This window comes from Oculina patagonica, chromosome 14 (genome assembly GCF_052425735.1).
Source record: "Oculina patagonica isolate OP01 chromosome 14, crgOcupat, whole genome shotgun sequence".
NCBI classification, from domain to species: domain Eukaryota; kingdom Metazoa; phylum Cnidaria; class Anthozoa; order Scleractinia; family Oculinidae; genus Oculina; species Oculina patagonica.
In genome coordinates this window covers 11064136-11088250 of record NC_135771.1, presented here as the reverse complement: position 1 = coordinate 11088250, position 24115 = coordinate 11064136, and the positions used below count along the sequence as shown (strand labels likewise).

General features: G+C 37.4%; 1 protein-coding gene and 1 pseudogene across 1 annotated transcript in view; one reads left to right on the top strand and one right to left on the bottom strand.

Annotated features, from left to right (window-relative positions):
* The window catches only part of LOC144637653 (ATP synthase mitochondrial F1 complex assembly factor 1-like), a 120684-nt gene that overhangs the window by 90904 nt on the left and 5665 nt on the right, over window positions 1-24115 (top strand). The gene's annotated exons all lie outside the window — the stretch shown is intronic.
* LOC144638965 (uncharacterized) lies at window positions 2096-7766 on the bottom strand (annotated as a pseudogene).

Here is a 24115-nt window from a genome sequence, read left to right as displayed (position 1 = left end):
GGAGATATATTGAAAATAAAGATTTTTGCAGGGACTTCCTTCCCCAGGCTTGACAATGGCAAGTGCCCTGCCCTTTCTTTTAATCAATTCCCCCTCCGTCCAACATAATTCTTAGATGTCCATTATGAATTTTTTATTGCATTTGGGTGCATGAAGCTGACTAGCCAATGCCACATGATTAACTGCGTGACTGTAGTGGTAGTTCGAAAAAGCCGATAGTAAAAGACTGAAGAGCAACTCCAAGGGAAATGGGTTTTAACTTGAAATAACAGGGAATTCGAAAATATAACCGAAATCAAATTAGCGGGGTTTAACTGTAGAAAGTGTGTAACATGAATAGAGTGTGTAAAATGTGGAGCTCAGGCTCCTGATAAGAGCTCTATATCACGCTAGATTTGCACGTTTTGTGAACCAGGGCTTTCAGCTTCTTTTAGAGTGTGTTTCACATCAATCACAAGATCAACTGAATCAACAATTTTGTATTCCATTCAAATCGGTTAAGGGCTTCTGCATTACTTGCACAAAAGTGCCATCAACTTTGACCGAGTGCTGATCGTCAAAGAAAAATATCCAAAGACCCTAATCTCTATCCCACTAGATTTGCATGTTAGTTACCACCACTTTCTGATGGCATGTTGCACGTTGTTCAACTTTTAAATGTCATCTTAACTTGCGTGACCAATCAACTTGTGTTACCAGAAAAACCGAAACCTTTGATGGTATACAAATTCAGGTAAAACAGACTTACATTTGCTTTCAATTGTTTACAAACAGGTTACAAAATTTGTTCTAGAGCTGTTATCTCAATCATTGGTCACTTTACAAAAAATATGGCCATCCAGTGTTCTCTCAATTTTAACATTTTGATTGGTCGACTTTCTTACACAAGTGGCCTGGTTAGAGTAGTTGCACTGTAACACACAAGTTGTCAGCTGCTTTTATTTATATTATTTTTTTGGTCAATTTCTTAAAAAATATCAAAGTTGCCCTTGTTAAATTTCATTGCTTCTGCATTTTTTTTTTTGTTTTGTTATGGTTTTTGAAAGCAATATTGTTGTTTCCCTTTGAAAATATCTCTTTATTGTACAGTATTTTTTTGCTTAATGTTTAAAAACACTTTTTACTGAAACACAGCATTTGCAGGGTTGCCACAGGTCAGGAAATGGTCAGGGAAAATAAAATTCTTGAAACTTGGTCAGAGAAAAGTTAGGGAAAGGGAATTTTATTTAAAGTCAGAGAAAATTGACATTTTAAAGAAAAGTCAGGGCAAATTGAAATCATAACACCGCTGATTTAATACCGGCAAAGGCTGGAAGAAACATTTGAGATCAATGTGATCTCTTCTTTTTGGAAGTGGAGGCTGGAGGTCTCTACTATTATCTGACATTTTGTATTTATTTGGTCATTGAAAAGTCAGAGGAAATCAGGGAATTTTAAAAACTGATGTCTGTGGCAGCCATGGGTCACCTCTCTGTCCCCTGTCAGTATTTAATAATCATATGAAGGTTTTAATATTTTGACAGTTCATCAATTTTGTATTTATTTAGCCATTGACTATTTTGATTTCAAACTAGAAAAGGTGTGTTTGGGAGAGGAAAAAATATTAAAATCTAAAACATTTTCTCAGCCTCAAAATAGTCGGTTACTCATGCGCAAAACAGAATATTATGGCATGAGGCATGAATAGCAAATTGGACCCCGCCTATGAATGATGTGACTGTGTTATTTTTCATAACTTTGAAGTAAATATTATCAGTGCATGTCCGAGCAAAGCAAGCATTTCAGATAGTTCAGAAACAATAGCAGTTCCTTTGATCATAACATGAAAGTGTCAAGATGTCTTCCAAAAGGTGTTTGATTATAAAATGTGTTGACCCAACATATGAATTCGGGTTCAAAATTAAATAATTCCAAACACTTATTGAGAAACTCTCATTCTAAGCTATTGAAGGCTTTTTTAAATTCAATGAATAGAAAAAAAGGCCTGCCAAGTTTTTTAGTTTGCATGAAACTTGTTATGCAAAGAATGTCACCATTAAAATAAAGAAGTGATCATAAAGCATTCACATATCATGCAAGCAAGGTTTAAAAAAATTAATACAATTTATTTATACTCCAGTTTACATTTTCTTTTCATTCATTACAAAGTTGTATGTTATTTTTAAATTGACCCAAAATTGACTTACATCACAGAACTAAATATAAACCACTGTTTATTTACAGCCAATTTAACAGTGCATTGCCTGTTTAGTAAAACTGAATATGGAGACTATTGCAAATTATTTAACGTAGTTTTGTAACAGATATTATTCAATCAGTTCAGTACAAGTTTCTCAGTTGACTAATTCCCGGTGACATGCAATGTAAATTACTTTTCAGTAAAAGTGGCTAAAATGAACTATCGCATTAAAATTCAAGACCATCTTAGTTTTCCTTACTACAAACAAAGATTTTTATTTACAGAGGGTGGCACCAAATAGTGAACAACAGTAGTAACTTGTGGCCATCTATTTAAAAGCTAAAACTTAATTAAAAACTACCAAGATAAAACTATTTACAATACTGCTATTAACGATATATTAAATAAAAAATATTCGAAATTAAAATCAAACTTATAACTAACTCCAAAACGCTCTTAATAAATGTAAACTATATCATAAAACACGCATTGTAATATTTGAATAATCTAAGGCTACTGTTAGGAGGGGGTCTGTTTATACATATCATGACAAATTAAACTTCTACCCCCCCCCCCTCCCCAACCAACCTCCACAATCACAGCCAATAAAATATTAAAATTTCAACTGACAGCAGACGTTTTACTTTTTTCATGGAGACTTTCTAAAAAAAGAGGACCTATTAAGGCTAATGTCTCCTGCGAGGTCTTAAAAAAATATTTAAAAAATATTTCTGGTAAGCTTTTTCAAACTATAGGGAACTTTAAGATTCATATTACGTACAGAAGGTGGATGTCATATCTACTCAAAAATCTGGATACGATGGTTATCGAAAATACTTACAACTATCCTACCATTACTAAGAACTGCTGTAGAGGTTGGGTTTCTAAACTCTCCTATCCCGCTCCCATATGTTCCAAACTTTGTTATAAACTTTCCACTCAGTTCGAACACCTGAACTCTGTGATTCCATGAATCACAGACCATCAGGTGTCCTGCCTTGTTAACTGACAAGCAACAAGGTTCAATAAACTCCCCGTCACCATCCCCCTTCTTTCCAAATTTGTACAGAAACTTTTCATCGCCATCGTAAACCTTTATACAATGTTCTTCACTGTCTGACACTATAAGATATTTGTCATATTGGATACAGTGCCAGGGGAAGGTGAATGAACCCTCTACGCCAATTTTACGTAAAAACTCACCATTAAGGTGAAAGATCTTTACTAGTTTATTGAGTGTGTCAGCGACAATAACATTCCCGTCACTGTCTAAGGATAAACCGAGAGGACCCCACAGCTGGTGATTAAGACTTCCCTTGCTACTAAATGTGCTTAGGTGCTCACCCTGCTCGCTGAAGCATTGAAAACGGTGGTTATGAAAGTCAGCCACTATAATATTGACATTCTTATCAAAGGCTATCCCGCAAGGGAAGTTTAATTCCCCCTGTTTATCACCCTTTGTACCAAACGATCTTAAAAACGTTCCATCACTACTGAATACCTGAATTCTATTGTTCCAACTATCACTCACTGCAATTTCATCACGTTCATTCACTGCTACTCCCCGAGGCCCGTAGAACATTCCAGCAGCTGAACCAAACTGACCAAACGATAACACGGGTCCGTCTGAACTGTCTGGGTTTGACTTCAACAGTAAATGGACTGCCATACACATGTTCATTATTTACCTTCACTGATGCGTGGCATTTTCCAGTTTCTTTTGCAAAATAGCTGATCTTGTAAGTGCCATCTTTGTTGTCTTGGACGGCTCGCACTTTCGTGGCACAGTCATGGCCTTGACGATTGCTGATCTGCATTGTGAGACAATCACGTTCTTGGTAATGTTGTTCTCCGTTGTCATAATTTCTTGTTAATATATTCTGCTTCAATGCCAACCACTACTTGACTGATTCCTTTTCCTTTAGCACTTGATTGATGCGCACTTGTCTTGCTAAGGAATGTTTTGAATGTACCGATTCCTTCAGTGTTTGCTTTCTCCATAATGTTTCATTGACGAAAAACTTCAAAGTCACAGTCGACCTGATCTCTATTCTTGTGCAATTAGAAATTTGCTCGAAATTTGCGAATCTGATTTGTTTTCCCACTGTTTTCTATTCGTTATAAAATAAACTAAAATAAAATAAACCGTAACATTGTATACGCATTTTCTGAGAATAGAGGTGCATGCTCAGACAGGACTTCGACCCTACTAAATGCCCTCTTTGTGTGAACAGCACGTGATTGTTCTCCTGCTACGTTCGCTGCGTCATGTCCCACCTTAAGCCAACAAGTAAAACAGAACACAAAAATAAATTTCTAATGTCGTGATCACTGTGTATCAACACGGGTCTGATCGAACCATTCGCAGATAGAATTGCAATCCTAGAATACTGAAAATACGCTTGTGTTTACTTGCGCAATACTGTGACACGAGGCGACCTAAAAGGCTTTTTGATTATCATGGACTGCAAAATTGACTGTCTCGTTTGTAACAAGCTGTTTCTCCTAATCGCGGGTCTGTTCTGCGAGGTTTTGTCGGTATGAATAGAAGCAGCTTGGTGAGCATAGCCAGATTAAGCCGGCTATTTATTGCCTCCAGGCCACATTCAAATACAGGTGCGCGAACAATTCAGCTGTTTCTTGTCTTCGCGGTACAGTTCTGTAAGCTTATGACAACAAATGAGATGTTTTTAACCGGGGGGGGGGGGGTGGGAAGGGTACGCAAAGAACTTTTGTACGCGGAGGCTCCGCCCCGAGCTCTTATCCCTTACCCTCTTATATACCATTTTTGCCAGAAATTGTACCCCTTTCATATACCTGAAAGTCATGGTATAGACTTAAAACATAACATTTTCTTGTCATTTTCAATTTGCGCTTCATATACAGCCATAAATTGTATCTGTTCGAAATATTTTAATTAAAGGCTCTTTCAAAAACCTAAATGACAGATTTCCATACCCTTTCGTATACCTAAACTTGTCAAATCCCTACCCTTTTATATACCTGGAGTCTGAAAAAGGTACCCCTTTCGGGCGGAGCCTCACCGTATAGGACATTATAGGGAGTACCCCACCCCGGGGGGGGGGGGGGTGCAGTCCTTGTTGAGTAGCTTGGTAGGAGACTGTTTTTCTTTAGTATCAAGAAGAGTTAATCTGTATTTGAGCGGTTCTTGTATTTAAACGCAAATTAAAACGCTCATTTAAACTCAAAAATGGCATTAAAATAGCATCTGACCAGCGCTAAAAATATATTTACTCCCAAGAATATAAACACTGTTACTATTATTTATAATTTCAAAGAGAATTTAGAAAAGGAATCCAAGTAGGTAAGCGATATTTTGGACACTACAGCCAGCAAGCAAAAATAAAGGGCACGCGATGCATGCAGAAGCGATGGCGTTTCACAAGAGTCTTACATAATTTTGAGGAAAAACTTAAAGTAAATAAAAATAGCTGACACCTTGTGTGTGAAAAAAAAAACTGTTATCCAACTGCAGCTTACATTTTTTAAACATATGAAGCTTGTTAGTGATTGTATAGCTGTTATGAATTCACAGACCAAGGATGCAAATAATACATTTTCTTCGTAGATTTTCTCAATTGAACAACAGTAATATTTTATTTTATATTTTTATACTTTTTAGTGCAGAATGCACTTTTGTGATGGTTTGGTGGGCAGTCGTGTGATAAACCCCTAAACCCCTCGAGCGCTAAAGCACTATGGTGTAAACTTTTAATCAGCAATTAATTAAGTAATATCAATTAATTAATTATTCCTTGTGGAGGGGGTGGGGGTGGGGAGCACCTGACCGTACCCCTAGGTAAAACCTGGAACACATCTACGTTACTTTCATATGAAGATCTCAAACGTATATATTTGTTTCAGAAAACCCTTTGCTCTCCTTGTGGTACTACTCGACGTTCTAGGGCAACGTTCTTTACGCCAAACGCATGCGCAGTTTAGTCTACATTTTTTGCTGGAACTCTCATGAACATCGCTTGTATTGCGTGTTTGTGGTAGGATTCTTGCAGACTTCGTGGCGCCAAGTAAAAACCGCAAATTAATTAAATTAGATTTTGAGACTTTCACAGCGCTTTCGTAATTAGGTATGCAAAAATTTGCACCGGGATTTTCGGCGTGAACACCTGATAACCAGGAAACAAATATCATAGCTGTACTGCGTTTTAAAAAACCTGTCGAAAAAGATGTTTTTTGATTAGATTTGTTTCTTTAGTTTTTGAGAATCGTCTTTCGTGCAGTCTAAACCGTAACTTAATTAAATTAAGACGGAATCCACTAGGAAGTCGAGTAATATTTATTAAAGTTGGACAAAAATCAATTTCCAGAATAATTTAAATCCTATTGCGTTATTTCCTACCCTTAATAAAAGGTAAAGATGTAAGTAATTATCCGTGATAACACCAACAACAATTTCTTATCAGAGTCTGAGAAAATGAATTTCAAAGTTCACAAGGTATGAGAAAAATCTCACGTGTAGCCATTTTGTAAATTCGTCTTAAGCGATTCAGTGGAATTCAGCGGAACTTCAGAATGTGTTTTCGATGTGTGGTGTTGTTAGAAACGATTTCTTTTGATAAGATATTTGAAGCAGTAACAAAAAAGTTTGCAATAAGGTGGAAATAATTCTGGTACAACAATTTCTTATCCGAGTCTGAGAAAATGATATTAAAAGTTCACAAGCTATGGGCAAAAGCTTACATCTTTTAAGCGATTCAGTGGAATTCAGCCGAACTTCAAAATGTGTTTTCGATGTGTGGTGTTGTTAGAAAAGATTTCTTTCGATAAGATATTTGAAGCAGTAACACAAAAGCTTGCAATCAGGTGTAAATAGTTTTGGTACATAATTTTGTCCAATAACTACTCGAAGTCCTGGCGGATTTCCTCTTAAACAAATGTCATCGATGCCGCCGTAAAACAAACAAAAAACAAAAATTTCATGTTATCGCATTTTCAAGGAAGACAAAAGTATTTTGTTACAAACGAACAAAAGTGTCGTGATACGTTTGCAAAGATTAGCGTAAGGAACACCTGGGAAAGAATACAAGTAGCCTGTGAACAGTTTTTCTGAAAGTAAAATAAAGCAAATAAACACGAACATATATAAAACATCATACTTTCAATTGATCCATATTGCATTCTGCACTTACCAAATCATCGAGATTTTTTTAGATTTCCCTATGTTGTCTCAACAAATATTGCGTTTTATTACATCCATTTTGAAATCACTGGTGATCCTTGCAATCTGATTGGCTCTCAGCAGTGCGATTTATTCACGAATCGCACTATTTCTTGCTCCAAATCGCATCTTTTTTTCAGCCAATAAGAAAGAAACAGTAAAACAAAACAACCAATCAGATTTCAAGGCTTGCTTAAAGTAACTAATCAAATTGCAGGAAAATTTTATGAGAAAGAAAGCCATTTTCTATTGTTTAGTGAATTTTTGAATTTTGTTTCCAAAAACTTGCTTTAAAAAAATGGATGAATTTAATTACTTTCACTGAGTTTCTAAATGACAATAGTGAGCTCCTTCAGGCCTCAGACCTACATTTCCAACTTTCAGCGACATCTTGATAAATATTTTGGCGATTATTCTTCACCTCTGCACATGATCCGTGTAATCCCGAGTCCATCAAAATAAACAAACGAAAATCACACAACAACAAATTTATACTGAGCCAACACAAGACGTAGAGGTTTCCATGCAGGTTTCCTTTAGTTTCAAGCGATGCAATACAAGAGCTCAAGACTGTCACTGTAAATTAAAATTCGCCAAAATATGACAAAACGATGATTGAATGTCTTTCAGAAGCTGGTGCCAGCTCCGCCATCTTGAAAATCTCACCACTAAAACAATGGTGAATGCCACCGGAACAACTTGACACGATCGGTTCTAACCTGCGGTCAAAAAAGGACGAAGAATATAACTAGCCGGAATAGAGTGCCATTAAACGGCATTTGAAGAAGAAAACCCATCCACTGACCTGATCGAGACCTGAACATCGTGCGATCGAGAGAGTTTCACCACAGGTAACCAAACGTACTATGAGAGTTTGTATGGATGTACTAAGAAGGCTTGTATGGATTTGAAATAAAGTTGAGAAAAATATCCCTTTTTACCGGTGAAAAGTTATAATGAAACTTTAAACCTTACCTGTTGTCACGTTTTGTATTTCTAGTGCTTTAGAAAGTCATACGCGCGATTTTCGTCTTAACCGTCTGTTGTGTACTAAACGCAACAGACGGTTAAGACGAAAATCGCGCGTACGACTTTCTAAAGCACTAGAAATACAAAAACGTGACAACAGGTAAGGTTTAAAGTTTCATTATAACTTTTCACCGGTAAAAAGAGATATTTTTCTCAACTTTATTACAAATCCATACAAGCTCTTATAGTACATCCATACAAACTCTCATAGTACGCTTTGGTTACCTGTGGCGTACTGTTTTTAAGTCCATTGTTGTAAAATCTGTTCAAGTTTAAACTGTCGTGTTAAATGATTCCATTGGAAAGCTATGAGCTATGCGTTAGAGTTTTGTATTACCGTTGGAAGTTTTGTTTTGTATTATTGTATTACACAGGAACACTTGCATGGCAATTAATAAATGAAAAATCTTGTAACCAAATTTATGACACAAATGTGTTGTTTTCTTGTATCCTTAAAAACCTTATACTCCTTATACTGTGTTCACAAACTCTATGATTGCTCTCAATTCGTTTAACTCTATTTGGCTCAAACATATGCTCAGGTAATTTTCAAAGTCACTGACAAGTAATCAAAACTGACGGAGGCTGCCAAGTTGCTGAGCGCTGAAGAAATGCAGCTTCTTGACGAGGACATATTCAATCCTTTGGATATAGCTTTGATAATATGAAAGAACAGCAAAACAACAGCAGAAAATTGATCCCCAAGAACTTTCTGAAAATCAGGGTTAGTTAGGAAATACTATTTACTAATTCGCCGGCTGTTAAAGTTTAAATTGTCTTTTTTAAATTATTCCATTGAAAAGCTACAAGCTATGTGTTATAGTTTTGTGTTTATTTATGCTCTGGGATTATTGAAAATTCATAAATGAGAAATCATGTAACCAAATGAATGACACAAATTGCGTTTTTTTGTATCCTTACACTGTGTTCACAAACTGCAATTACTCTCAATCAATTAGTTTAAATCTTTTTGGCCCGAACATATGCTCTGATAATTGTCCGTGAACATTCTTATTGTGTATGACCTGTAACGGTGTTGGGGGGAGGGGAACGGGAAAGGGACTCACATGTAAAAACCGTTGCGAGTTCTTTACCAGTATGACTTTGTTTTTTTCTGATTTCATACTGCGTTTACACGTTTACTTTTAAGTTATTCGGACTGGATGACGAAAAACTACGCATGCGCTACCCGTTCCCAGCTACCAGGAGACTGATCTCCAATATACCTTAAAACGTGCGTGGTAGTTCATCGTTCACCCGACGCTGGTGCGAGTTTTCCCACTAGAACGAAAAATCTCGACCCATTACTTGTTCCGGTTCGACAATTTGTTCTGGTATCATGAAACGAATTTTTGTTCCACAAAGAACTCGTGCCGGTTTCTGTATTATGAAGCGACATGGGGTATTGGTAATAACCCTGAATGGGACTCTCCCACTCCCCTCCCCTCCCCTCCATTCAGCATTTTGTCACATAGTTCTTAACATTTGCCGATGTCGGCTTTCCACTTTCGGAAGTTTACGATAACCTTCTTTACTGCGTCAAAAATTAATTAGAATGATTACGGTTCTTATATTCCTTCCACACCTTTTCTTACGTCAGCGTATTAAATGTAATTAGAGCAATTGCCCTGAAATGAGTTTGTTTTTCATTCTTTGCCGCTTATTGCGCAATAAGTAATAAGGCCTTTGAAAGACAATTTCAGCATTTTAAATGTAACATTAGTGCATTGGTCCTGAAAAGGAGATTGTTTTTCATTCTTTCTCATTTATTTAGAAATAATTAATAAGGGCTTTTAAATGCTACGTCAGCATTTTTGATGTAATTAGTGCAATGGTCCTAAAAAGGAGGGTTTTTTTATTCTATGCCGTTTATTTTGAAATAATTACGGACTTTAAACTGAGTACGTCAGCATTTTAAAGTAAATAGAGCTATGGTCCTGAAAGATGTTTCTTTTTCATTCTCTGCAATTTATTTTGAGATAATTAACACGTACTTGGAAAGTCTACGTCAGCATTTTATATGTAATTAGTGCAATGCTCCAAAAAGGTTGTTTTTCTTATTCTTTGGCATATATTTAGAAATAATTAATAAGGACCTTGAAAGACAACGTCAGCATTTTTACTCTGCTAATTAATCCGAGTAAATTAAGGACTGGGAGGCCGTGTTTATTTTGGCAAAACTCGATTTCGATCGAATCAGTTTCTTAAGCAAGTCAGAAAACATGATATAGCGATCAAACTCTACCTGATTGTTTTAATTTTAGGTTGGTTGGCCAAAAGAGTTGAAAAATCTGAAATAAGAAAATTAAAATTTATGGCTGAATGAAAAACAAATTTCTTTCAGGGCAATTGCTCTAATTACATTAAATATGCTGCTGCAGCCTTTCAAAGTACTTATTAATCTTATTAACCTTATTGATCTCATTACGTTTCTTACAAGTCAGTATATTTACTGAAAAACAACCCAGTATGGTGTGATAGTGACGTTATATATTAATTAGTAGTTTGCTATCAATTACATTTAATTAGTATTTGACGTCTCAATGACGTTCACACGGGGTTGTTTTTCAGTTAATCCGTGGTTCAAAAAACGCATATAAAGCCAGTGAATGCGATAATTTTGCACAAATAACTTGAGTCAGTAGAGAACGCATCAGAAGTCACTGTGAGGGCGATCCAAGCAAGAATGGAGACTGAAGAGAGCTACATGTATCCAGCCAGCAACGAAAAACTGTGTGAAGATTCACCTGACCACACGAGTCAAGCTCCCATTGAACATGAACACATGGCGGAGTTTTCAGTACCACAGCAACAGAAAACTAACCAAGTTGTTCCTAAACAGCGCAAAGAAGACGAAGTGAAGCGAAGGGAAAGGCTGAGTACCTGGCGCTACCATTGTGAAATTGCTAATGCCAAAGTCACTGACAAGAAATCAAAACTGACGGAGGCTGCCAAGTTGCTGAGCGCTGAAGAAATGCAGCTTCTTGACGAGGACATATTCAATCCTTTGGATATAGCTTGGATAATATCAAAGAACAGCGAAACAATGACAGAAAATTGAGTCAACAATTCAAGAACTTGCTGAAAAACGCCAGACCTTAATTTAAATTTGTTCCGGTCTGTAAATTTAATTCGTCGGTTCTTCGCGATTGGCAAAACATTCTTCAAAGCACTGTTTTATGCTATTGTTGTGAAATTCGACGTACATATATTACGCCACAGATGCGTTTAAAATGTAAGAGTTAATTCGCTGATTGTTTTTCGGCAAAACGCGGTCTTCTTATGCTGTCTAAGTGTAATTGCTGCACTAAATTGATTTGTTAAAAGACAACGCAAAAATAACGAAACACATTAGTTATATGTAATGTAATGTTGATGTAGATGTTGATATGTAAGACTTTGTGATGTCTAATGTGTTACAATAAACAGAAATAAGGCATCAAACTTATATTGTTTCTTTTTCGTGTATTATTTATGGTAGGTATTGGCTCACCGTAAAATGATAACAACAAGTACTCCCTCGATTTCATCGCTTCGAAGCGACCGTGGGAAAAGACAACTAAATATTAAAACCTTTAGAACTAGCTTTATTACTGATCGAATTGGCGAAAATAAGCTCATTGTAAAGGTGAATATTATTAATATAACTTATCAAATATTTCAGTTTTCTCCCAACGTCCCTTGTCAAAATAATAATTATACTTCAGCTAAACCTAGCTCAGTAAAGCATATATAAAGAGAGTTTTTTGGGGGAAACGCTTTGAATTTGGTAAAATAAAGAGTTTAGTTTCCCTGAAAATCGCATCATTTTTAATTTTATCAATTGAATAATCGATGACGTCACTTTCTTGACGTCACAAAATATGTTCTTTGGTGCTTACAAGGAAAGCAATAACTTTGAATCAGAGTTTTTTATTATTAACTGCGCTGCGCAGTTCTTGCTCTGCACGGGGTTTATTATTATTATTATTATTATTATTATTATTATTATTATTATTATTATTATTATTATTATTATTATTATTATCATTATTATTAACTGCGCTGCGCAGTTCTTGCTCTGCACGGGGTTTATTATTATTATTTTTTTTCGTTTTGTCGGTGACCTGTCCCAGACCTCCACTCGGTCGAGCTTGAAGTCACGTAATGTTTAGAAGCTACAAATCAGTAACAAATGGTAAAAGTTTCTCTATTTTTGTCTTTATAAAGTATGTTTATTGTGAACTATTCCATTTTGAAGCGTTTAGTCCATGGAAAATACTAAATTTCCACGCTTTCAAAGAGAAATATAATTTAGCGGGCCAGAATCTGTGAATAAATACCATTACGTTGGTGTAAAAGAATGTGCTGACATGACAAGTTTCACTTTCGATCGGCTAGAGCTCAAGTCACGTAATGTTTTAAAGCTATGTAAGCTACCGTTCAAGTCTTTGCGAATCCTTTGGTCTTTACTAAACAAATTTATTGCAAAGTATTTCTCTTAAGGGTAATCTATTTTTTTTTTGGGCCTGTGTCATTGAAAGGATTTTAGAGAGAAAGAAAAATTCCCTTCACAAACATGCCCTGACTTGTACCGCTTACGTCATTCGGTATGCTAGGGAAATACCCTATGTTCTAAAAACAGCTTCAGCGTCCGCACGTGGGAATTCGGCCAGAATTTGAATATAAGAAAAATTATTAATCGCGGCTAGAACAAGTCAACCATGAAATGTACACAAAGTTTGTCAGACGCTGCATTTTTACAACCGCCTATTGTAATACGAAAACCGGAACAGGGTCAAATAAATTTTGAACTGTTGAAGAGGTTTAAAACTAGTAGTAACTTTATAGAAACTGCGAAACATTGTCATTGGGTCATTTTCAGTTTTATGCAAATGGGGAATACTGTCAAAATTCTCACGGATATTTACGTTCCTTGCGTGAAACCAGACTTACTTATCAATTGTAAAGTTTATCCTCGGAGACCCAGGGGCAGTTGTTGTAAACCTTCGCCCAAAAAATCCCGTCGTCCGGATAAGCGTTTTTTTGGTTTACGGATCAGGATCGTGGGAATTAAATTTGGCCAGCATTAGCATATAGGAAAAATATTTAATTGCGGATGGAACTAGTCAACCATGAAATGTCACACAAGGTGTTTTCTTACCATTTTGCTTGTCAGTCGCAACATTGTTTGACGCAGATAAAGGGGATATAAGGGGGTGGGGTGCATTTTTTATTCTCCCCCCATGGCTACCCCTAGGGTGGTCACGTGACCAGCGCAGTTTTAAGCTCTAAGAGCTTCTTGTTATTTTTAGTTTTGTCGGTGACCAAACGCAGACCTCCACTCGGTCGAGGTTATGTCACGCGATGTTTAGAAGCTATAAATCAGTAACAAATGGAAACAAATGGTTATTCTTTGTCTTTACAAACAATGTTTAGTGTGAAATATTCGAATTTGAAGCCTTTGACTCATGAAAAATACTAAATTTCAACGCTTTCAAAGAGAAATGTAATTCAGCGGGCCAGAATCTGTGAATAGATACCATTACGTTGGTGGAAAAGAATGTGCTGACATGACAAGTTTCACTTTCGATCGGCTAGACCTCGAGTCACGTAATATGTACTTATTGACTGAGTGGGAGGGCCGGACGGGAAAATATTTGGCTCGAGGTCAGGACGTACGGACCGAGCGCAGCGAGGTCCGTGCGTCCTGACCGAGAGCCAAATATTTTCCCGTCCGGCCCGACCTAACTCAGTCAATAAGCATTTTATCATATGACCACTGAATTTTTTTTGTTTTTCTTTCGTGGATGAGTTCGTGGATGCAGACGCGGCAGCCCGTTTCGCGCGCATTTTGAAAAGCCAATGGTAGCTCGTAATTTGTTTGGGAAGCCAGTAAAGTGCATTTGAACTGCGATGTGCGTACAAAGTTTTTGAACTTCTGTTAAAATTGTCAACGAAATCTCCGAGCTTTAGCTCCATTCCAAGAAGATTTAAATCCGCATAAATTCCTCGCACATGATTGCAGTTAGTAGAAATTTCAAAGGAAACGTTTATGAAGGACTACAACAAAGAATTTGCACGACGTTTCGGCTAGTCGTGCTCGTCTCTCAGCGAAGACTGAATTTCTCCTGATTGAACAACTTAGCGACGTTTCTTCTGAGCTGAAATTCACAATTGGTTTGAACGAGAGGATTAATTAATTTTCCAACAAGAAGGATTTTGGATGTTAAAACAACATAATCTATGAAACTACATATAGACTTGGAAGGGGATTGGTACTGGCGGTTCAGGATTTTGCTTCGCTCCGTTTCCTTTCGGCTTCAAGTTGTTTTGTTTACCACGGATCGGAGTATTCATGAACGTCTGCTGTTGCTGCTTAGTCCTTGAATTCGTTAGTTCCTCGACGATGTTGAGCTCTGCTTTACAGTTGATGTCCGAATTGTGCTTAAAATGCCGGCTTCGTGAAAACAAGCGGGAAACTGTGTCATATGAGGTTAGTTGTAAACATGTACTCGCATTTTGTTTGTTGTGATTTTAAAATTACGCAGCAGAAAGAGAAATTTGAGTTTACTTCGCATTTGCATTTTTTCTTTCATGTTTATCATGACTACTAACCAGGATACGTCTTTGTCCGATTTTTTGACGGCTTATATTTAAATTTTATTGTTGCGGTCAGGAGTATTTTTTCATCATTTGCCAGGTTTAAACACGTTTTGTTTTAATTTCTGCGCCTGTAAATAACATCCTTTCTAGATAGTAAAGTTTTAATTAACATGTTGGACATTCTTAGCTTTTTAGAAAAATCTTAACTATCGTTCATCTGAATTCAAAGCTGTGGAATCATTTGGTTCCAATTTCGGCATCTCCTGGCAGTAGCGGGGCCGTACGCCTTTCTAGTGGGGCCGTACGGCTTTTTCCGGCCCTGCTAGAGCGAGGCGTACGGCCCTCATACGGGACTTTTTTTCATATGGTTTTCCAAGGAATTTGCGCGCGGGTCCGTACGGGTCATATGATAATGTTTTAAAGCTATTATAAGATACCTTTCAAATCTTTGCGAATCCTTTGGTCTTTACTAAACAAATTTATTGCGTAATCCATTTTTTGGCTGTGTCATTGAAGGATTTTAGAGATATGAAGAAAAATTCCCTTCACAAACATGCCCTGTACCGCTTACGTCATTCGGTATGCTAGGGAAATTACTCTCTGTGCTAAAAACAGCTTCAGCGTCCGCGCGTGGGAATTCGGCCAGAATTTGCATATATGAAAAATTATTAATCGCGGCTGGAAAAAGTCAACCATGAAATGTCAGTCGCTGCATTTTTACAACCGCCCATTGTAATACGGAAACCAAAATAGGGGCAAAAATAATACTAACAGTATAGAAACTACAAACATTGTCAGTGGGTCAGTTTTCAAAGAGAAATATAATTCAGTGGGCCAGAGTCTGTAAATAAATGCCATTACGTTGGTGTCAAAGAATGTGCTGACATGACAAGTTTCACTTTCGATCGGCTCGAGTCACGTAATTTTTCAAAGCTATCCAGCCTCCTTTGAAATCTTTGCGAATCCTTTGGTCTTTACTTAAAGACTGTGAAGTACTTTGAAGCGTTTGAATCAAAGAAAATACTAAGATTTAATGCTTTAGCGGGCAAGAATTTACATTGATTTACATTACGTCTGTGTCCTGGAATGTGCTACTTCTTGAAATTTCTACTTTCACAAGGCACCGATCGGCAAGAATCACCCAATGCTCTGAAAGCTTAACTGCTACAAATGGAAACTAACCTAGCATGTTAAGTGTAAAGTGTTCGACTTTTTAGCTTTACGTGTTTTTGGAGCTGTGTCATCTACGGATTTCTGAAATCTAAGGAAGGGCCGATACTCGATACCAAATATTCGATACATCGATATTTTGACAATTTTGAAAAGTATCGATACTTTCGAAAAATATCGCACTTTCGATACGCTTTCGGTACTGCACACGTGACCTGAGCCTGCGGTCTTCTGATCAGCACCTGCGGTTGAAAAATACAATTTTGCTCAAAGAAATATTGATGTTCTTGTCAATAATTGAATTTTTCTTGCCTTGACTTAATGTCCACACATTGCTGATGCAACAGTGAAACAAAAAGACCAAAATCAGCATTCTTGGCTAACATTTATAATGCCAGGTCTGTCCTTTGTATGGTCACGTGACAAACCAATGACATCAGGATGGAAATGACGTCATAATATCGATATCGAGAAAAAAGGCAAATATCGTATCGATATCGTATCGTTTTGAAAAACCAGTATCGGCCCATCCTTACTGAAATCTAAAGAAGACCACTGAGACAAACATGCCCTGACTTACAAGGATTACTTCATTGGTAAATTAATTCCCCAGAGAATTCCCATTCAGCACAACACAGGTCTAGTGTTCGTCTCAAATTTGATTTAATTATTTGCCCCAATATTCCATTTTCGGAGCTGGTTATTCAATCTTTAAACGAAAATTCGATACAACACTGGATGCTGATTTAAAAGATTTTTTGGTTTCACGGATCAGGATCGTGGGAATTAAATTTGGCCAGCATTGGCATATAAGAAAAATATTTAATTGCGGATGGAACTAGTCAACCATGAAATGTCACACAAGGTGTTTTCTTACCATTTTGTTTGTCAGTCGTGACATTTTTTGACGTGACGTGGGTAAAGAGTATGGGGGGGGTGCATTTTTTATTCTCCCCACATGGCTCCCCTAGGGTGGTCATGTGACCAGCGCAGTTTTAAGCTCTAAGAGCTTCTTGTTATTCTTGTTCTGCTCATCAAGGAAAATCAATTTGCAACATTAGTAGAATTTCTCTAACGAAAACAGACTTTTTAAATTTTTCATGAGGGAGGGGGTCACTGTTTTTGGCCCAAGCATTGATCAAAATTCAAAATATCATATCTCTTGTATCAAACAGTTTTCAGGTTTTTTAAAACTACTCTTGATCCTCTTTCGAAACAGCTAGAGAATGATTATATCTTTGTTTTTCAATGCTTTAATACATCACATGGAATACAATAAATTACTTACTTTACAAGAGTAAGTAAATGATGGAAAATTAAAAAAATAATTAAGGTGTGGTATGACGTCATCAGAGACGACGTCATAAATTTATATGTGCCATCAATTTTGTTGTCACACAAATGGACCTCTGTCCTCTGTTCACTTGCCAAGTTTGGTGACGACATAATATTATAATAATAATATACTTAATTGACCACTCCCTGAATGGGGCTTTTCATGGCCAATGCTTACTACATATGGAGTTATAACACAATATCACCTTCTGATGATCATTTTTAGGGGCGTTAGGCCCCAGCGTGATTTCACACCAGACCGCACTTCTCAACAGATGTATAATTATAAAACAGACAACCGAACCCCAATTACAGAGTAGGGCTGACCCTAAAATGCTCTGCAACTTTTGGGCAACTTTTCATCTTTCGAGCAACTTTGAACAACGTTTTGCAATTTCTAGGTCGAAGATGGACCGAGTGTTGTTCGAAGACCATACGAACTTTTCCGAGCATTTTTCGAACTTTACCGAAGATTAGCGAAATTTGCCGAACATTTTCAAGAAAGTTCAAAGGATGCTTACACTTTCAGATAACTGAACATTTAAAACTCGTTAGCAAATATGCGTCATCGGTATCTTCACGATTGTTCTTTAGTGGAAGAAAGCCTTGTAATTCAACAAATTTTGGCCTTAAAATGTTATTTAGATTTTTTGTTGCAGTTAAATTGCGTGAAATGCTTAGAAATCTTAACTTCAAAGGGAAATAAGCACATATTTGGAAGTAAGACTAAAACTGCAAGGGACCGCGAACGATAATGCTGCTATTCGTAGGATCTACTGAGAGATCTGATCAGCAATAAAATGAAATAACAAACAGCTGCAAGCAAGGCTGATCATACTACGTGAAAATAGGCTTTGCGAGACAACACCACGACTGGAACCGATACAGCAGGATTGCAACCGCGGACAGCTGTTTCGTTCTTATTGGAACTCAGCAGCGCGGTGTAGCGAATCTAAATGACGCCAGCCCAAAGGCCAACGCAAATAAATTGCCCAATAACCCGTACACTGTATCAAGTTCCGTACTTTGAACTTACTTGTCCCCCGAATCACGCGCTGCCACATCACGTGTTTCGGGGGACAAGGAATTCAAAGTGTCACGATGGAGTCTCGCAAAGCAAAATAACTTAAATGTGGTAGGCACAGCCATTCCGAACATTTAAGCGCATGGACAAAACCATGCTAAATAAAAGCACAGCATATCGGATCTGAAAAGATCTACGGTCCAAAAATATGTAAAAGTAAGACTAAAACTGCAAGGGACCGCGAACGATAATGCTGCTATTCGTAGGATCTACTGAGAGATCTGATCAGCAATAAAATGAAATAACAAACAGCTGCAAGCAAGGCTGATCATACTACGTGAAAATAGGCTTTGCGAGACAACACCACGACTGGAACCGATACAGCAGGATTGCAACCGCGGACAGCTGTTTCGTTCTTATTGGAACTCATCAGCGCGGTGTAGCGAATCTAAATGACGCCAGCCCAAAGGCCAACGCAAATAAATTGCCCAATAACCCGTACACTGTATCAAGTTCCGTACTTTGAACTTACTTGTCCCCCGAATCACGCGCTGCCACATCACGTGTTTCGGGGGACAAGGAATTCAAAGTGTCACGATAGAGTCTCGCAAAGCAAAATAACTTAAATGTGGTAGGCACAGCCATTCCGAACATTTATTTATTTCACATATTTGGAGACCTTTCTCATTTAAAAGCAACGTTTTGTTTTTTTGGAGCAACTTTTGAAGAAATTTCGAGCAACGTTTTGGAAAATTTCTAGCAGCTTTGGGAAAGCACTATTCCAGATCATAGCACAGATCAAAACAATTTAAAATTTAATCCTCCCTCCCCACAGCAACAGCTGCACTGTTTAATACCCTAACCTGTAATTGTGAAGGTGTGCCAAATTTCTTGGACTCGCTGTAACAATGAGTCTCGCTTTAAATCCACGCCCTGTCACGGAATTGTCTGAATGGAATACCATCTTTAGACATCTATCCGGTGAGATCACATCGCTAGGTTTCTTCCTACCACAAAACCTTCCAATAGACTTGTAGGAACAGCTGAAAATGATGTGAGAATGTTAGTGAAGGAAGACTGACTGACATGTCTGACAGCTGGGCTCTGATTGGCTAAAAAAAGTCGTCACAACGATGCAAACTTTCAAGATGAGGGCCACAAAAATTGCCAGAGGTTTAACACAAGAGGAAGTCGTATTTCACGTGATATTTTTTTGCATTTTTCATCTCAAATATGTATAAATATAAAACACAACCTTGTCCCCAAAGCCTTCTCCGCTTTCAAGATGGCGGCTGGACGTCATTTTGAGAACTCATCGCCGAGAAGACTCTGGAAGGATTAAAAATAATGACGATCCCTCCCAGGCCCAACTCACGGGCTCTTTATAGATTTTGAACGCTGATATTGCAGTAATCCCGCGAAAGCAAACCCTGTCTGACAGCACCTACTATTCGAAAAGGGGAGTAGCCACCGCCCTTTCTTTCCTCCGCGTTAGTCCCACCCCAATCGGGGCTGGAGACACTTTGTAATACTGTCCGGAGAGGGCATCGCTAAATTAAATTTACTCAACTGGTCAGTCTCCTTTGCAGCCGTTTTTGAGGATGTCACGCAACGCTCCCACCAATATTGGAAGGGGACTGTTGCGTGATTTCAAATCGAACTCGCGCTACGCGCTCGTTCGATTTTGAAATCACGCGTATGATTTCAGACCTTATAACATAGAGGGCAAAATTACTTAACGCTGATTGGCTGAAACAGAGGGCATTTTCCCTTAATTTTGGTAATTGCCCCGGGCAAAATTTCTTGATCCTGATTGGACAAACAGGAAAATTGCCCGTTTCTGATTGGCTGAGCGCGCTGCACTTCGTTGGCTTCAAGACGGCGGGATTTTGAGCAGAATTTTCGGCAAGATTTCCGCACAGGACCCTACATTAATTATGCATACAATTTTCTGACTGATTCGTTCTTTACATGATTGCTGTTTATGTATAGTGATAGTATGAAATAGTTGCATACATTATTAATGTAGGGTCCTGTGCGGAAATCTTTCCGAATTTTCAAACACAGCGCTTGCTTGTACATCGATCTTTTCGAAATTCGACTTCAGTTTCCGCAGATATTTGATGAAAATGGAATGGAAACGGGGTGATAACTTGAAACGAAGATCCGAAAGCTGAACAGAAGATTATTACAGTTAAAAACGGTACAAAAATTGCATCAGACAATTTCTATAACTTCTGAAAACACGCGTGATATTAATCCTTAATTTTACTCGGCCCCATGCGATTACCTATACAAATAATAGCGGAGCTCCACAGCGGCCCGCAGGGCCGCAGAGCGGAGCCCCATACCCATAGAAAATTCACAGAAATAGGAAAACCATGAATTTGAGTTTTCATGGTCATCATGGCTAGCGGCATGGCTCGCGGGCGCGTACGGCGTCGTACGTACGGTGTTGCGCACTTCAGAAATAGATAAACACTCATCTATTTGTTACTGGGCATCCAAGTTATGGTCAATTGACAGCTGTCAATACAAGGTATCCGCTGACCAGTATCACGTGATCATATCGCGGGCTCAGGTGTATAACTCATCGAGGTAACGCGTTTTTATAAAGTTGACCGCTGACCGAAAAATGGTTTTTCTATTGGAATGCGGGCTCATTAACTATTTTTTATGCCTACGGTCAGTGAATTCAGATATTTTAATAAAGGGCAAAGTAAATTACCGGGGAGCTCCGCTTTTAGGCTTGGCTAAATCTATTTAATAATAATTGCACTCCACTCAGTTTATTACCATTATATACTTTATACCATAGATACTGAGATTTTCTCACGAAAAAACGATTGCGTACAAATGATACGTAAAATGCATTAGCCAATAGTAAAGGCGAACGATGAAAACTCACTAGTGAAAAAACGTCGTTCGTCCAATCACAAGCGCGAACGACGAAAACTCACTTGTGAACAACACGTATCGCCATTTTGATTCTCATCGTAAACACCGGCGATGTGGCGGAGACACGTTCAAGGTTTGTTTGTGTTTTTAACGGCTCCACTGAGTCGTTTATATTGCAGAACAGGAAAACAAAAACACTATAAAGAAAACGAAACAAGACGGCCTTGTTGTCACAACGTTTCTTCAAACAAAAGAGAAACACGAAGCGAGATAACCGAAATTCCTCCTGCCGAGTTGAATAAACCTTTGAGTAAATTCGCACAAAGGAAGGACAAGAATACGGGCCGTCTTTACTCCGAGGGATTGTAGCGAGTTTTGATTCAGATGATGACTAGGACACTGCAGGTTTGTCCTTGGTTTTGGCAGACTGTTTTCTTGATTTAATTTGGTAAAAGTTCACTCGAGTTCGCGTTGAGTTATTCAGCGTTTAGCGCTGTTTTGTTGTGTTAAAACATTAAACTGGAACTTGCAAGTTTTGTACAAGTCTCAGTCAGGTTTTCTATCAAAAGTTGTTTCTGTAAAAGTTGTGAGAGTATAAACTGACGTCTCATTTCTTGTGCTACTTCATTAAAGATGTGATTTTAAAAGACAAACATGTTTTAGTTATTTTAGTTTTATATGGCAGATGAATGGGTTTCCTAAACACGCGCGTAACTGATAAAAAGTCGAGCGATTTAATTTGCTTTTCAAAAACCTCAGTATCTATAAAATAAACAAATTACACCATGAAAAATGCTTTGTACGATTTTTATTCACTCGTAGAGTTGTATCAGAAACTTACTCGTTCGCTACCCTCACTCGTTCGTTTTCTGATACTACTCAACTCGTGAATAAAAATCGTACGCGCGCATTTTCCATGCATGGAGTAATCTCTATGTAGTGTGATATCACGGATAAACGACATACGATACGCGCGAGTAAGCTTTTAAGCTGCGAGAAAGGTCAAACGGTCTCTTGCTCACAGTGTCCCTTTGAATTATAAGAAATAAAAATTTCTGTCAACTAAATCTAATAGACCCCATCATGTATACAGTAAAAACCCGCGTATAAGAACCTAGGTTTTTTCAAGTTAGCCCAAACAGGTTCTTATATAAATGGTATTTAGTGTAAAATTAGGCTAACTAGGTTCTTATTAGGTTCTTAACTTTTGGTTCAAGAAATAAGGTAGAATTTTTAAATGATCTGGTCTTTAATGTCCAATAACAGTATTCTTGGAGGCTTCAGAATGCAAAATACTATACTATTAGTTTTTAATCTGATTCTGTTAAAATCAAACCTATACTGTAACCTTCACTATAATTCCCAATAAATCTTGTATACAAAACAACATAATTATATACAAGGAGGACAAGTTTTTTTGTAACTATTCTGTTACTTTAATGTGTACAGACTGTGTTATAAATATAGTTTGAGAAGATTTTTTAATTCTGTATTTTTGAGAAGATTATTTTTTTCTTTTTTAAAAATAAGAACCTGTGTAAGAATTTTAGCCTAAAATGGTTCTTATGTGAAGGGTGCTTAAAAATGAAATTTTAGCCTAACAGGTTCTTAAATGTTAGGTTCTTATACGCGGGTTTTTACTGTAATTAGTCTCTTTCGTTTATACATTGTAGTGTTCCATTCTAACTGCACGGAAGTATTTTGCTTTTGTGTTTACGCGGCGATTTCTTTTTAAGTTAAACTTGATTTTCTGTTCAATCGGGCCAAACAGACAAACCGAACCGTTCGTTCGAATCCGATGGCATAAAGCGATGTCACGCCATCGCTTAAAAAGACGCGAAAAGCGATCAGTTACGATATGCTACACGCTTTAGCTTCCCGAAAGTAGCAAGTGATAGGAAAAGGCTGCTACATCCAAAAGGAACCAACATTATTTTTCTCCAAATTTTTAAGGTATATAAATATTCATGATTAAAGGCGAAAAGCGGGACTGAAAAGGTCTCAAGCAGTCTGAGGGACGAGGCGTTATAAGTCAGTTCTGACCTGCAAAATATCGCAGAAACAAGAGTAAATACAACTTGACCTGCAAGTTATATGAAGTTATCAGATAACTTATCCGTTCGCAGATTTCTTGATTAAAGGGCTGAAACAAGATCAAGACAGTTGATAACTTTTGTGGAATTAACCAATCACGGAGCTTTTAATATTAGAGATGTTTTGTGATCATGAGAGGTTATCATTTCTAGGAATTATTCCACGATTTCTGAGAATTGTGTCCAGTATAGCTGCAGATATTTTGACAAAAAGACTTTTTAGATCAGATTGCAAGGAAAATATTTGAAGGGTTTTATCACAGTAATTGGTTCAGTATTGTTTTACTGATTTCATCCAAGAGTTTATAGAATTACAATAACTTAATTGAAATTTGAATGAAAACTGGAATTCATACACACTATTTGAAGCTTGGTCCGAAAATGATACCATATGGTTTTGAACGATTTCAAAAATGTTAAGTTATTATCGATCCCTTTTTTCACGCCATATTAGTTCACGACGATGTCACGCACAATACTACTGCTGTATAGAAATAATGGTATATAAACGTGACATGAGTAACGTGACATATTAGTGAATGATGCTATACCGCGGGAAATTTTCAAACAAATCATAAATAGTCTTTGACACTTACAAGGGGCAA